Below are 12,095 nucleotides of genomic sequence, written 5' to 3' on the forward strand. Positions count from 1 at the left end.
CAGCATCTTATACTCCCCAAGTTATTTACTTAAAAATTACCCTTTCAAGGGGTGCCTGGGTGGCTCAGTTGGTTGAGCGTCTGACTTCTGCCCAGGTCATGATCTCACCATTCATGTTCATGGGTTTGAGCCCTGTGTTGGGCTCTGTGCTGACAGCTCAGAGCCTGGATCCTGCTTCATATTCTGTCTCAGTCTCTCTCTGCCCCTCCCCTGCTGGTGTTCTGTCTCTCTCTCTCAAAAATAAACATTTAAAAAAATAAAAAAAATTTACCCTGTCAATTAGAATTATGCATTGCTCTTACGAAGTATTTGTGGATTGACCAAGCAAGTGTGTGTGTGTGTGTGTGTGTGTGTGTGCATGTGTGTTCATACTATCTTAATTTTGAATGCTAAAAATGTGCATTTCTCCAGAAAAGCTCTTTGATGGAGAGTGGAAAAATTAAGCATTTACATATTTTAACTGGGCACTCAAATTATTTACCTGTGTGTTTCATGGGGTACTCTCTCTCTCCCTCTCTCATTTTCCCATTCTTTCAGCATTTTCTTTACTGATGGAGAAGAGAAAGTGACAAGTAATGACAAAAATCTGTTTAATCCATTTGGCTTCTGGTTTTTTTCCTATTTGGTTATGAGTGTCTTTGCTGTTCTGGAATTCCCTCTAGTTAAACAATGAAGTCCATTTCAGAGTATTCTAGGATCCAGAACATTGTATGTGGCTTCCTTCTTTGGCCCTCCTAACTCTCCTCTTCCCTGCAACCTTCCTTACTGGAAATAAGTACCAAATAAGGGAAGAAAAGAAGACCTTTACTGAGTCAGGGAAGATATAACTTTCACAGGTTCTGAAGGACTTAGGAAAGAATGAGGTGCTGGTTACATGTGAGATGAGAGCCTCAGGTGTCAACAGGCAGATAATTACACAGGTTCCCTGGACACTGTCAGAAAGCATGAAGCAAGACCTGCCTGGATGTGGTTGACTTGCCTGCACACAGGGCTCCTTACTTTTCCCCCCTCTGCCTCCATTTCTTCTGGAGGCACCTTCTCCTTTCTTTTGACCTTCACTTTAGAAGATGACACATGGAGTATTCGTGACCTGTCTTTGAAATGCTGCGTGACTCACAGTCTTTCCTACATTGCAAACACACAGAAATTATCTGCTGATTGTGACAGCATCCACTATTTGCTGAACCCGTCAGCATGTGTCATCTTGTCTAACGCCTTTGCTCCAAAAAAGTCACCCCTCTCTGACAGTCACTGCTCTGTCTGCTGCTATTTTTCTCTAGGAGTTAGAAGAGAGGAAAAGAATGAAAACCATTTCTTTGGGCATCAGTGGATTTGACAACATCTCTCTGATGACCCTCTCCTGAGGACTCCTTTAAAATGTCAAAGGCTTATTAGAAGGATCTTGCTGATGACCTGGATATATTTTTTTCATTTAAAGGGAGATCCATTTCATAGATGTAATTGCAAGAACCCATAGAGTTAGGAGAAATATACAATTATATTTCTCTCTTGGCAACTAGGTATCTTTCCTTAGCTTGGAATCTTTGCCTCATGACCCCTTTGACCTTCATAGATGGGAGTCAGGAAGGCAGTGGGGACCAGTGTGGCTGTGTCTGTTGGACAAGGGCTAAGAGCTGTGTTGCCCGCCCATTTATTTGGGGCCAGATAGAGGCTGACTCTTGCCACACATTGCATAGTACTGCCGCTTCATTCCTTGTGGATAAGTGTAGAATGTTTTCAGCATTCCCAGCAGAAATGTCTTTGGCTGGGAGTGGATGGGCCAGACTGGCCTGAACATTCCAGTTCCTAAAGCCAGTGGTTTTCCCTTTCTAAAGAGAAGTTTCCCTGCAGTACACTGCAAAAAGGAGAACTCATGATAATTTCCAGTTCGCATTTGGGCTTGCTTTTGTCACCAAACTTAGGTTGTTCCAAGCTGTACCCAAACGGTACATTAGTTTCCTAAGGCTGCCACAACAAATTACCACAAATTTGGTGGCTTAAAATAAGACAGCTGTATTGTTCTAGAGACCAGAAGTCTGAAGTCAAGATGTTGACAGAGCCACGATCTCTCTGAAGGCTCTAGAGGACAATCCCTCCTTGCCCCTTCCAAGGTCTGGTTACTTCCGGTCATCTTTGGTTTGTGGCAGCACAACCCCAGTCTCTGCCTCCACTTTCATGTGGCTTTCTTCCCCGTCTCTCTGTGTGTTCTTTTTTGTCTTGTCCTATAAGAACATTGTTACTGTTTTTAGAAAAACCCGTCCTAATCCAGAATGATCTCATCTCAAGATCCTTGTTTTAATTACATCTGCAAAAGCCCCTTATCTCAAATGAGATCACATTCTCAGGTTCCAAGTGGACATATCTTCTGGGGGCCACAGTTCAACCTGCTATACCATCAACTTTCATGTTTTCTAAATTCCCTGAGAAACTTATTTGGGGCAGAATACAGGATAACTAGCTAAATGATGATGGAAAAATAATAATAGCTTAGATTTATTGAGTGTTAACTGTGCGGCAGGCACAGTGCTGTGTGCTTCCCAAATATAAATGCATCAATCCCTACAATGACCCTGAGGTGGATACTATCACCACCCTTTTTTCTGGAGGAGAAAACTAGAAGCCTTTGGTTATGCACCTATGGAGGAAAATGGTTTGAATCTGAGAACTTTGACTCCAAAGCCCAATATTTTTGCAGCTATAGTTGACCATTGGACAGCATGGGGGTTAGTGGTACCAACCCCTCCACACAGTTGAAAATCTGTGTTTAACTTTTGATTCTCCCAAAATGTGACTACTAATAGCCTACTTTTGACTGGAAGCCTTACAGATAACGTAAATAGTTGATGAACACATATTCTATAGGTTATATGTATTATATATTGTATTTTTTTCACATTTTTAAGAACTTATTTGAATTCCAGCTGGTTAACATACAGGGTAATATTAGATTCAGTTGTAAAATATAGTGATTAAATACTTACATACAACAACCAGTGCTCATCTGAACAAGTGTCCTCCTTCATACCCATCACCCATTTAGCCCATCCCCTTCCCACCTCTCTTCATTTATTCTCTATAGTTAACAAGTCTGTTTCTTAGTTTGTCTCTCCTTTTTCTTTCTGCATGTAATCCCTTGTTTTCTTTCTTTTTTTAAATTTTATTGTTATTTTTTAATATGAAATTTATTGTCAAATTGGCACCTGTTGGGATGAGTACTGGGTGTTATATGGAAACCAATTTGACAATATATATTGTATTCTTACACTGAATTAAGCAAGAGAAAAGAAAATGTTATTAAGAAAATCAAGGAAGAGAAAGTACATTTACAGTACTGAACTGTGTTTATCAAAGAAAATCTGCATGTAAGTAGACACATGCAGTTCAAACCCATGTTGTCCAAGGATCAACTATACATTGAAAAGTTAAAGCCCCTCTTCAGTTATATTTATTTATCAATGAATTATGAATTAAGCACTAAGGGGACTGGAGTATACAGAAATAAATAGGACATCTCAGTCTTTAAGAAGCTTATAATCCAACATCCTTCTTCCTGCTCCCAATTTAAACGGACACTATAAACCTGAGAGACTCTTATTAACATCAGCGATTGTGTCAGCCACAGAACTGAAGAATGGAAATCAAAAGTGTCATCACAGGTGAGTATAGGTCTTGCTTGGCTCATTGATTTATATATGACCCTCAAACCAAAAATCCCTTCCTTTTCCAAACTCCCTTTTAAGCAACTGCCTTCTAGTTCCTAATTTGGAACTTAAGACAAGTGTTTGAACTAAAGAATTGTAGAACATATGTTACATAAAACTGGAGAGGCATTTCAGGTTATCATTATTGTACCCAGAAGTTCCTGTCCCATCCTACCCTTCTTGGAAAACTTGCGTCTGCCACATCAGGGCTATTTCTGGTATAGCCAGAATCTCCTCCCCCTTCACCTTCTCTTATTTTTTTGATTGGAAAAGCTCACTTTGGTTCTGGGGTAAATGGAAATCTGTTTCTGGCATTCTCTCATGCATTCTCTCATGGAAACTATTTTAAGTGGTTATTTAAGAGGAGGCAATGTAACACCTAAAGTTCTCACTTTGGGTGCATTATTAGACTCTTGTGGCCAACTAGAGTTTTATGGTCGAGTCTGAGGACTTAGTCTATCTCTAGAACTTTATGCTTATGGGAAAAAAACTTTCCAAGCTCTGAACTACCCATTCACAGAAGTGTTTTGGAACACAGTCTGTTGGGTATTTGGGGATGGCTATGCCCTTTAACCTAGGACATCTCTAACTGTTCACTTTGAATTAGGCTTGTTTTGAGCGCTTGAGTTGTAAGGCAGGGGTTTCTTCTTTTTTTTTCCTCTCTCAAGAAGAACACAGTTTTCCTGTGCTTTCCTTATTCATTGTCAAAGGTGAAAATGGCAGAAGTTGGATAGTAAAGAAAAGAGGAACAAGGAGGAAAAATCAAAAAAGATACTCTCAGGGTTCTTGAATGATGTGGGTGGTGCGCTTAGAAAGGGTAAGTTGAAACATTTGTGAGTTTAATTGAAAGGTTTCTTCAGGGACCCAATGCCTACAATTGACTCTTGTTCTGAAACAGAATCCTTGCACTGAATTTTCATCAAATTGCATCTGAATTTCTATCATTTTTTAAAGGTAAAGATTCTTTGTATTCTGACTTTACTAATTCAGGAACCAAATTGTTCCTACATGGGAAGCCTGCTCCTCAGCTGTGAGAGGATGCAGAGACAGCAGGGAGCCCTGAGTCACCAGTAATTGTCTTACTATTACAGAATTGTCACAGGACATTTTCCCTTAGGGCTGTGAAATATATGGAAAAGAAATTAAAACTAAACTATTGTTGTTGAAGTGTAATGAGTGAGGGGGTTGGGTGTTTAATGGCACAGTAAGGCTAGATCTGCCCCCGGGGAATTTTGGTTTCTCTTCACCAACCCAGGTCGCTTAGCTATTGGCCTTTTGAGCAAGGAACCCTCACAATCCCAGCTTCCCTCATAAAGCAAGAAGAGCTAGAAGAATTAGCATCATTTAGCATTTATTGAGTTCCTAACAGGAAAAAAAAAGTTTTGAAATACTCCAGTAGAAAAACAGTAGTCTTTTATGAATGTTTTTCTTTCTTTGGGAGATTTCTAGTCCCATTTTTAGGGGATTGTGGTCCCTATCCCTCAGGATGCTTTAGGGGTGCCCCTTCTCTCCCTGGAGTAGCCTCTTCATTTCCTTGGGAACACAGTAGCTGGAGGCAGCTGGAAGAAATGCCCCAGAAGGCCTCCACTCTGTGGAACATGTTTCTGAACTCTTTTTTAATTTGAGTTGAGCAGCTGGGGCTGTTAGTTCCTGTGGAGGTGCAGCTTGCTGCCCCCTGAATCCTGGCAGGCAGGAAGAGTTCAGCTTTGCAGGTTTTCATTTGGGGATCAGGTGGCAAAGGAGGAGTGTGCCTTCAGGGACTGCCTGCCACTCCCCATCCACGTTGAGTAAGAAGCCCATCCTGAGAGAAGGGAAAGGCCAGAGAATGAGAGGTGTTGATTTACAGCACTACCCGTGCTTTTCCCCCATTACCCTGATTTTGTTATTTTGGCACCACTCACTTTGGCTAATTCCAACTTAGCTCCTAAATGATGGCGAGATGGGCAAAGAGGAGAGACAACGAAACAGAGCTCTAAATAGTACCAGAGGGTTTGAAATACCCTAGTTTCTTCTTGATTCTAGAAAAAACAAGGGAGTAAAGGTGAGGAATATTTATAAACTCCTTTCATAGGTTGGCATAGTGGTATGGTAGGGGCAACACAAGGATGAAGAGAGGTAAGGTGGTAGTCTGGAGGAAGGCTTTTCATAGCTGAAGCTATCCATTCTGGGAGAATCGTAGAGTCAGATGAAACTAGTGAAAGAAATTAGAGTGTAGTGGTTAAGCATTGGTGTATCCGTTATCTACTGGTAAGTAGCAAAACACCCCCAAACTTAGTTGCTTAAAACCATAATCATTTATTATTTTTCACGACTCTGTTGGGTCTCAGGGTGGTTCTGTGGATCTTGGCTGGGCTCACTCATGCATCTGTGGTCAGCTGGGGATTTGGCTGGGTGCTGGCTGGTCTAGGATGACATTGGCTAGGATGACTTGGCTCTGTTCCATGTGGTTTCTCATCCCCTGGTAGGCTAGCCGGGGCTGGTCTCACATTGGTGACAGGGTTCCAAGCATAGACACAGAAGGGGGTAGAAAACTGGTCTATTTCTGCAATCAGTTTACCACAGCTGAGTGTTCTACAGTCAGTCTCTGTGGGTTCAAATACTACCATTACTACCTTCAAGCTGTATCAACTTGATGAAGTTACTTAATGTCTGTGCTTTAGCTTCACCCTCTGTAAAATGGAGATGTGAAAACTATCAGCTTCACAGAATTGTTGTGAGCAGGGAATCAATGTAAAGTGCTCAGAACAGTTCATAGTAAACAATTGATTTTTGCTGGTTGCTAACAAAGAAAAAAAAATCCCAAAAAAGCACTTTGCTTTCCTGTGTAGCTCAAGAATTAAAAATTTCTGCTCAAAAGAGCTATCCATGAGATCAATCATTTGGAAGTTTAGCTAAGTGATTGAATGATGATTGTATGGGGAATTGAGAGAGAATCAAGACTGATTTTCAGTAAATCCTTGCTACTACTACTGTATCTGTTTGAAGGACTCTGCCATGAATATTCATGGTCACAACTTCTTTGTTAATAGACACACTCCTAGGAGATGAGGACCCTCCTCTTGCCCCCATACACACCCATAAGTGTATGACAGGAACTGCCCATTTGGAAGCAGAGCTGGCCCTAGTCCCAACTCCCAGTGTGTCTACAGTGAGTCGGGTGATGCTGTCTCCGAAGAGAACTGGGGCCACAGTGTCTTTCCTTTCCCATCAGTTCCATCTTTGTGGTGACTTTGCTTGGTGGATGAGTTGTGTGATCGGGGGTTGTTTGCCTCCTTCTACAGGGTCCCTTTAGCCTCCTTGGTAGGTACAAACTTCTTCAGGTTCTGGAAATGTTTTGTCCCCAGGTAAAGGGACAGGAATAGGAGTTCTATGCAGAGGGCACTGACTCTGGATCGGGTTCCATTTTACTTCCATTTTTTTCCACCAAAGAGAATGACTTTTTTCTAGCCCAGCCTGGAATGGCTAAAAACATTGGCAAATGGAGACAGAAACTCAAACCAGTCAAGGGGATTGTAAGGAGAGCACTTAGTTGTTGCAGATGAGTTCAGGTTTCTTGGCTGGGACGAGTGATACCCCAGGTACTGAGAGAATATACAGGTAAGACTGCTGACCCACTGTCAGTAATCTTGGAAGAATTCTGCAGCATAAGAACAGTGTTTGAGGAGTGGAAAAGGGAGGATATGCTACAATTCTTCAAAAAAGAGAAGAAGGCAGAATCTGCAAATTACTACCTGGTGAGCTTGACTTTCATTATGGGCTAATTACTAATATTCTTTTTTTTTTCCTTGAATGATTTGTGAATTCTTAGAAGAAAAAGTGGTGATCATTAGAAATTAGCATGGGTTCACTAAAAGTAAGCCATGTCAGATTAGTTTCCTTATTTGGCATTATTGAAAGGCTGCTACAAAAGGGGGATTGTCTTAGACATAATATATTTGTAATTTTGCCTTTAGGTAAAATCTGTTGTGATATCTTTGTGGCTAAAGTGGAGAAGGTAGGCTGGAGAATGGTGGTAGTGATGGATCATACCCAAGAAAGGTTGTATTAAGGAACGCTGGGTAATGGTGTCGATGTCAACATGGCAGAGGAAGTCCTAGAGGCCTTGGGCAGGGCTCTGCTGATCACCCTACCTGTTGAATGTTTTAAAATTTGTAATGAGTTGGAGGACATTGGTAGCCTGTTGTTCACATAAATGAAGGGTAGCTGGTATGTGGGATGACAGACTTGGAACTCCAAAAGATCTCAGTTGTCAAGAGCAATGGGGGTTTCTAGCAAGCAACTCAGAAACCCTGGTGAGCTCTACAGACTGACAGCCATGGCCTTATAACCCACAAGGGGAAAATGAATTCAATTGTGGCTGTAAACCCGAGGAGTCAAACAGGAAGATAATCATGTGTGGTTAATATGAGGTTTAATAAACAGAACAAATACCACCCCACCCCCACATTGGTTCTGTCCCAGTCAGAGCCCTTTTGGAATGATGGCTTCATTCTGGGCACCACACTCAAACTCTGCTTCAGGAGAGTCTTATCTAGGCAGAACTCTAACTGGCCTGAAGCTAGCATTTCAAATGGGGATTTGGACACTTGGGTGCTATTTCCGCTTCTACTCTTTCACCAGTCCATCATTTCAACTCTCAGAGGGGCAGAAATGGCACCACCTGTAAGCAGAATGTTTTGCACTCAGATAACTGGGCCTATGTAAACTATTTTCTTCGGCTTCCTCCCTGCATTTTGAAGGGGCTCCGTAGAGAGGGATGTGAGTAGTCACCCAACTGTAGGGCCAGGGCTGTTCTCTACAGCAATGACTCTCACCCAGCACAGGGTTCTTAGTTTTAGCTATAGGTTAGAATCCCATGGGAGTTTTTAAAAAAATACCAGCCCCTGGACACCACCCCCACAGATTCCAGTGTAATTGATCTGGGGTCACGTGTAGCATTTATAAAAATATATATTTAATTTACACAAATACATGTTTGTAATAACATGCGTATTGCTTTATATTTCACAGTTTCCCCAGATGATTCTAAGATCAATTTTTAAAAATTTATCATTATTACTATTATTATTATTATTATTATTAGAATTCAGGTTAGTTAAAATATAGTGTAGTATTGGTTTCAGGAGTAGATCCCAATAACTCAACACTTCCATATAACACACAGTGCTCATCCCAACAAGTGCCGTCCTCCTTTTTTTTTTTTTTTTTTAATGTTTATTTATTTTGAAGGAGAGCACAAGCAGGGGAAGGGCAGACAGAGAGGGAGACAGAGAATCCAAAGCAGGTTCCAGGCTCTGAGCTGTCAGCGCAGAGCCTGATGCAGGGCTCAAACTCACAAACTGAGATCATGATCAGAGCCCAAATTGCTTAACTGACCAAGCCAACTGGGCACTCTGAGCCCCAACAAGTGCCCTACTTAATGCTCATTTTCCATTTAGCTCATCCTTCCACTCAACTCCTTTTATCGACCCTCAGTTTGTTCTCTGTCATTAAGAGTCCCCAAAGTGATTACATTTTTTTAAATGTTTATTTATTTTGAGAGAGAGAGAGCAAGTGAGAGGGCACAAGTTGGGAAGGGGCAGCAAGAGAGAGAGAGAATCCTAAGCATAATTCTAACAGTGCAGAGCCTCATGTGGGGTTTGAACTCATGAACCAGAGATCACAACTTAAGCTGAAGTTGGACACTCCTCTGACTCAGCCACCCAGACACCCCAAGTAGTTGTATTTTTAATTTTTTAGGAACATCCATACTGTTTTCCAGAGTGGCTGCACCAGTTTGCATTCCCATGAACAGTGCAAAAATGTTTCCCTTTCTCCACATCCTTGCCAACATCTGTTGTTTCCTGAGTTGTTAATGTTAGCCATTCTGACAGGTGTGAGGTGGTATCTCATTGTGCTTTTGATTTGTATTTCCCTGATGATGAGTGATGTTGAGCATTTTTTCATGTGTCTGTTAGCCATCTGGATGTCTTCTTTGGAAAACTGTCTATTCATGTCATCTGCCCATTTCTTCACTGGATTCTTTGTTGTTTTTGTTTGTTTTTAATATTTATTTTTGTGAGTGAGAGAGAGAGAGAGAGAGAGAGAGCGTGTGCAAGCGGGGGTGGGGCAGAGAGAGAGGGAGACAGAGGACCTGAAGTGGGCTCTGTGCTGACAGCAGACAGCCCAATGCTAGACTGGAACTCACAAACTGTGAGATCATGAGATGAGCTGAAGTCAGACGCTTAACCACCCAGGCACCCCTGGATTATTTGTTTTGTGTGTGTGTGTGTGTGTTGAGTTTGATAAGTTCTTTATAGATTTTGGATACTGACCTTTTATCAGATAATGTTGTTTGCAAGTATCTTCTCCCATTCGGTTGGTTACCTTTTAGTTTTGTTGATTGTTTCCTTCTCTGTGCAGAAGCTTTTATCTTGATTAGGTCCCAGTAGTTCATTTTTGCTTTTGTTTCCCTTGCCTCTGGAGACATGTCTAGTAAGAAGTTGCTGTGGCTGAAGTCAAAGAGTTTGCTGCCTATTTTCTCCTATAGGATATTGATGGTACTGTCTCATATTTAGATCTTTCATCCATTTTGAGTTTATTTTTGTGTATGATATAAGAAAGTAAGTAGTCCAGTTTTATTCTGCGTGTTACTGTACAGTTTTCCCAGCACCATTTACTGAGGAGACTGTCTTTTTTTCCATTGGATACTCTTTTCTGCTTTGTTGAAGATTAGTTGGCCGTAGATTTGTGGGTCTATTTCTGGGTTCTCTATTCTGTTCCATTGAACTATGTGTCTGCTTTTGTGACAGTACCATACTGTCTTGAGGATTACAGCTTTGTAACACAGCTTCAAGTCCAGAATTATGATGCCCTCAGGTTTGGTTTTCTTTTTTTTTATTATTTAAAAAAATTTTTTTTTAATGTTTGTTTATTTTTGACAGAGAGAGAGACAGAGCACAAGTGGGAGAGGGGCAGAGAGAGAGGGAGACAGAGAATCCGAAGCAGGCTCCAGGCCCTGAGCTGTCAGCACAGAGCCCGACACGGGGCTCGAACCCACAGACTGTGAGATCATGACCTGAGCCGAAGTCAGACGCTCAACCGACTGAGCCACCCAGGCACCCCTGGTTTTCTTTTTTAACATTACTTTGGCTATTCAGGGTCTTTGTGGTTCCATACAAATTTTGGGATTGTTTATTCTAGCTCTGTGAAGAATGCTGGTGTTATTTTGATAGGGATTGCATTGAATGTTTAGATTGCTTTGGGTAGTATAGACATTTTAACAGTATTTATTCTTCCAGTCCATGAACATGGAATGTTCTTCCATTTCTTTGTGTCTTCTTCAATTTATTTCATAAGCCTTATATAGTTTTCAGCGTACAGATCTTTTATCTCTTTGGTTAGGTTTATTCCCAGGTATCTTACGGTTTTTGATGCAGTTGTAAATGGGATTGATTCCTTGATTTCTCTTTTTGCTGCTCCATTATTGGTATGTAGAAATGGAACTGATTTCTTTTTAAAAATTTTTTTAAATATGCTTTTTAATTTTTTTAAACGTTCATTTTTGAGACAATGTGAGAGACAGAGTGCAAGCGGTGGAGGGGCAGACAGAGGGAGACGCAGAATCTGAAGTGGGCTCCAGGCTCTGAGCTGTCAGCACAGAGCCCGACGTGGGGCTTGAACCCACCAACCATGAGATCATGACCTGAGCCGAAGTCAGACGCTTAACCAACTGAGCCACTCAGGCACCCTGCTGCAACTGATTTCTGTACGTTGATTCTATAGCCTACAACTTTGCTGAATTCATGTATCAGTTCTAGCAGCTTTTTGGTGGAGTCTTTCAGGTTTTCCATACAGAGTATCATATCATCTGCAAAAAGTGAAAGTTTGACTTCTTCCAGATTGCCCAGTTTGTTGGCATATAATTTTTCATGATATTCTTTTATAATTATTTGTATTTCTTTGGTGTTGGTTGTGATCTCTCCTCTTTCATTTGTGATTGTATCTATTGCATCCTCTCTTCTTTTTGAGAAGTCTGGCTAGGGATTTATCAACTTTGTTTATTCTTTCAAAGAAGCAGCATTTAATTTCATTGATCTGTTTTACTGTTTTTTTTTGTTTTTGTTTCTGTTTTGTTTCTGTAACATTTATTTCTACTCTAATCTTTATTATTTCCCTTCTTCTGCTGGCTTTAGGCTTTATTTGCTGTTCCTTTTCTAGTTCCTTCAGGTGTAAGGTTAGGTTGTATGTTTGGGACTTTTCTTGCTTGTTGAGATAGGTCTGAATTGCAATGTACTTTCCTCTTTGCGGCATCCCAAAGGGTTTGGACTGTTCTATTTTCATTTTCATTTGCTTCCGTGTATTTTTTGTTTCTTCTTTTATTTCCTGGCTAATCCATTCATTCTTTAGTAGGAT

The sequence above is a fragment of the Panthera tigris genome, chromosome C1, assembly GCF_018350195.1.
Source record: "Panthera tigris isolate Pti1 chromosome C1, P.tigris_Pti1_mat1.1, whole genome shotgun sequence".
Lineage (NCBI taxonomy): Eukaryota > Metazoa > Chordata > Mammalia > Carnivora > Felidae > Panthera > Panthera tigris.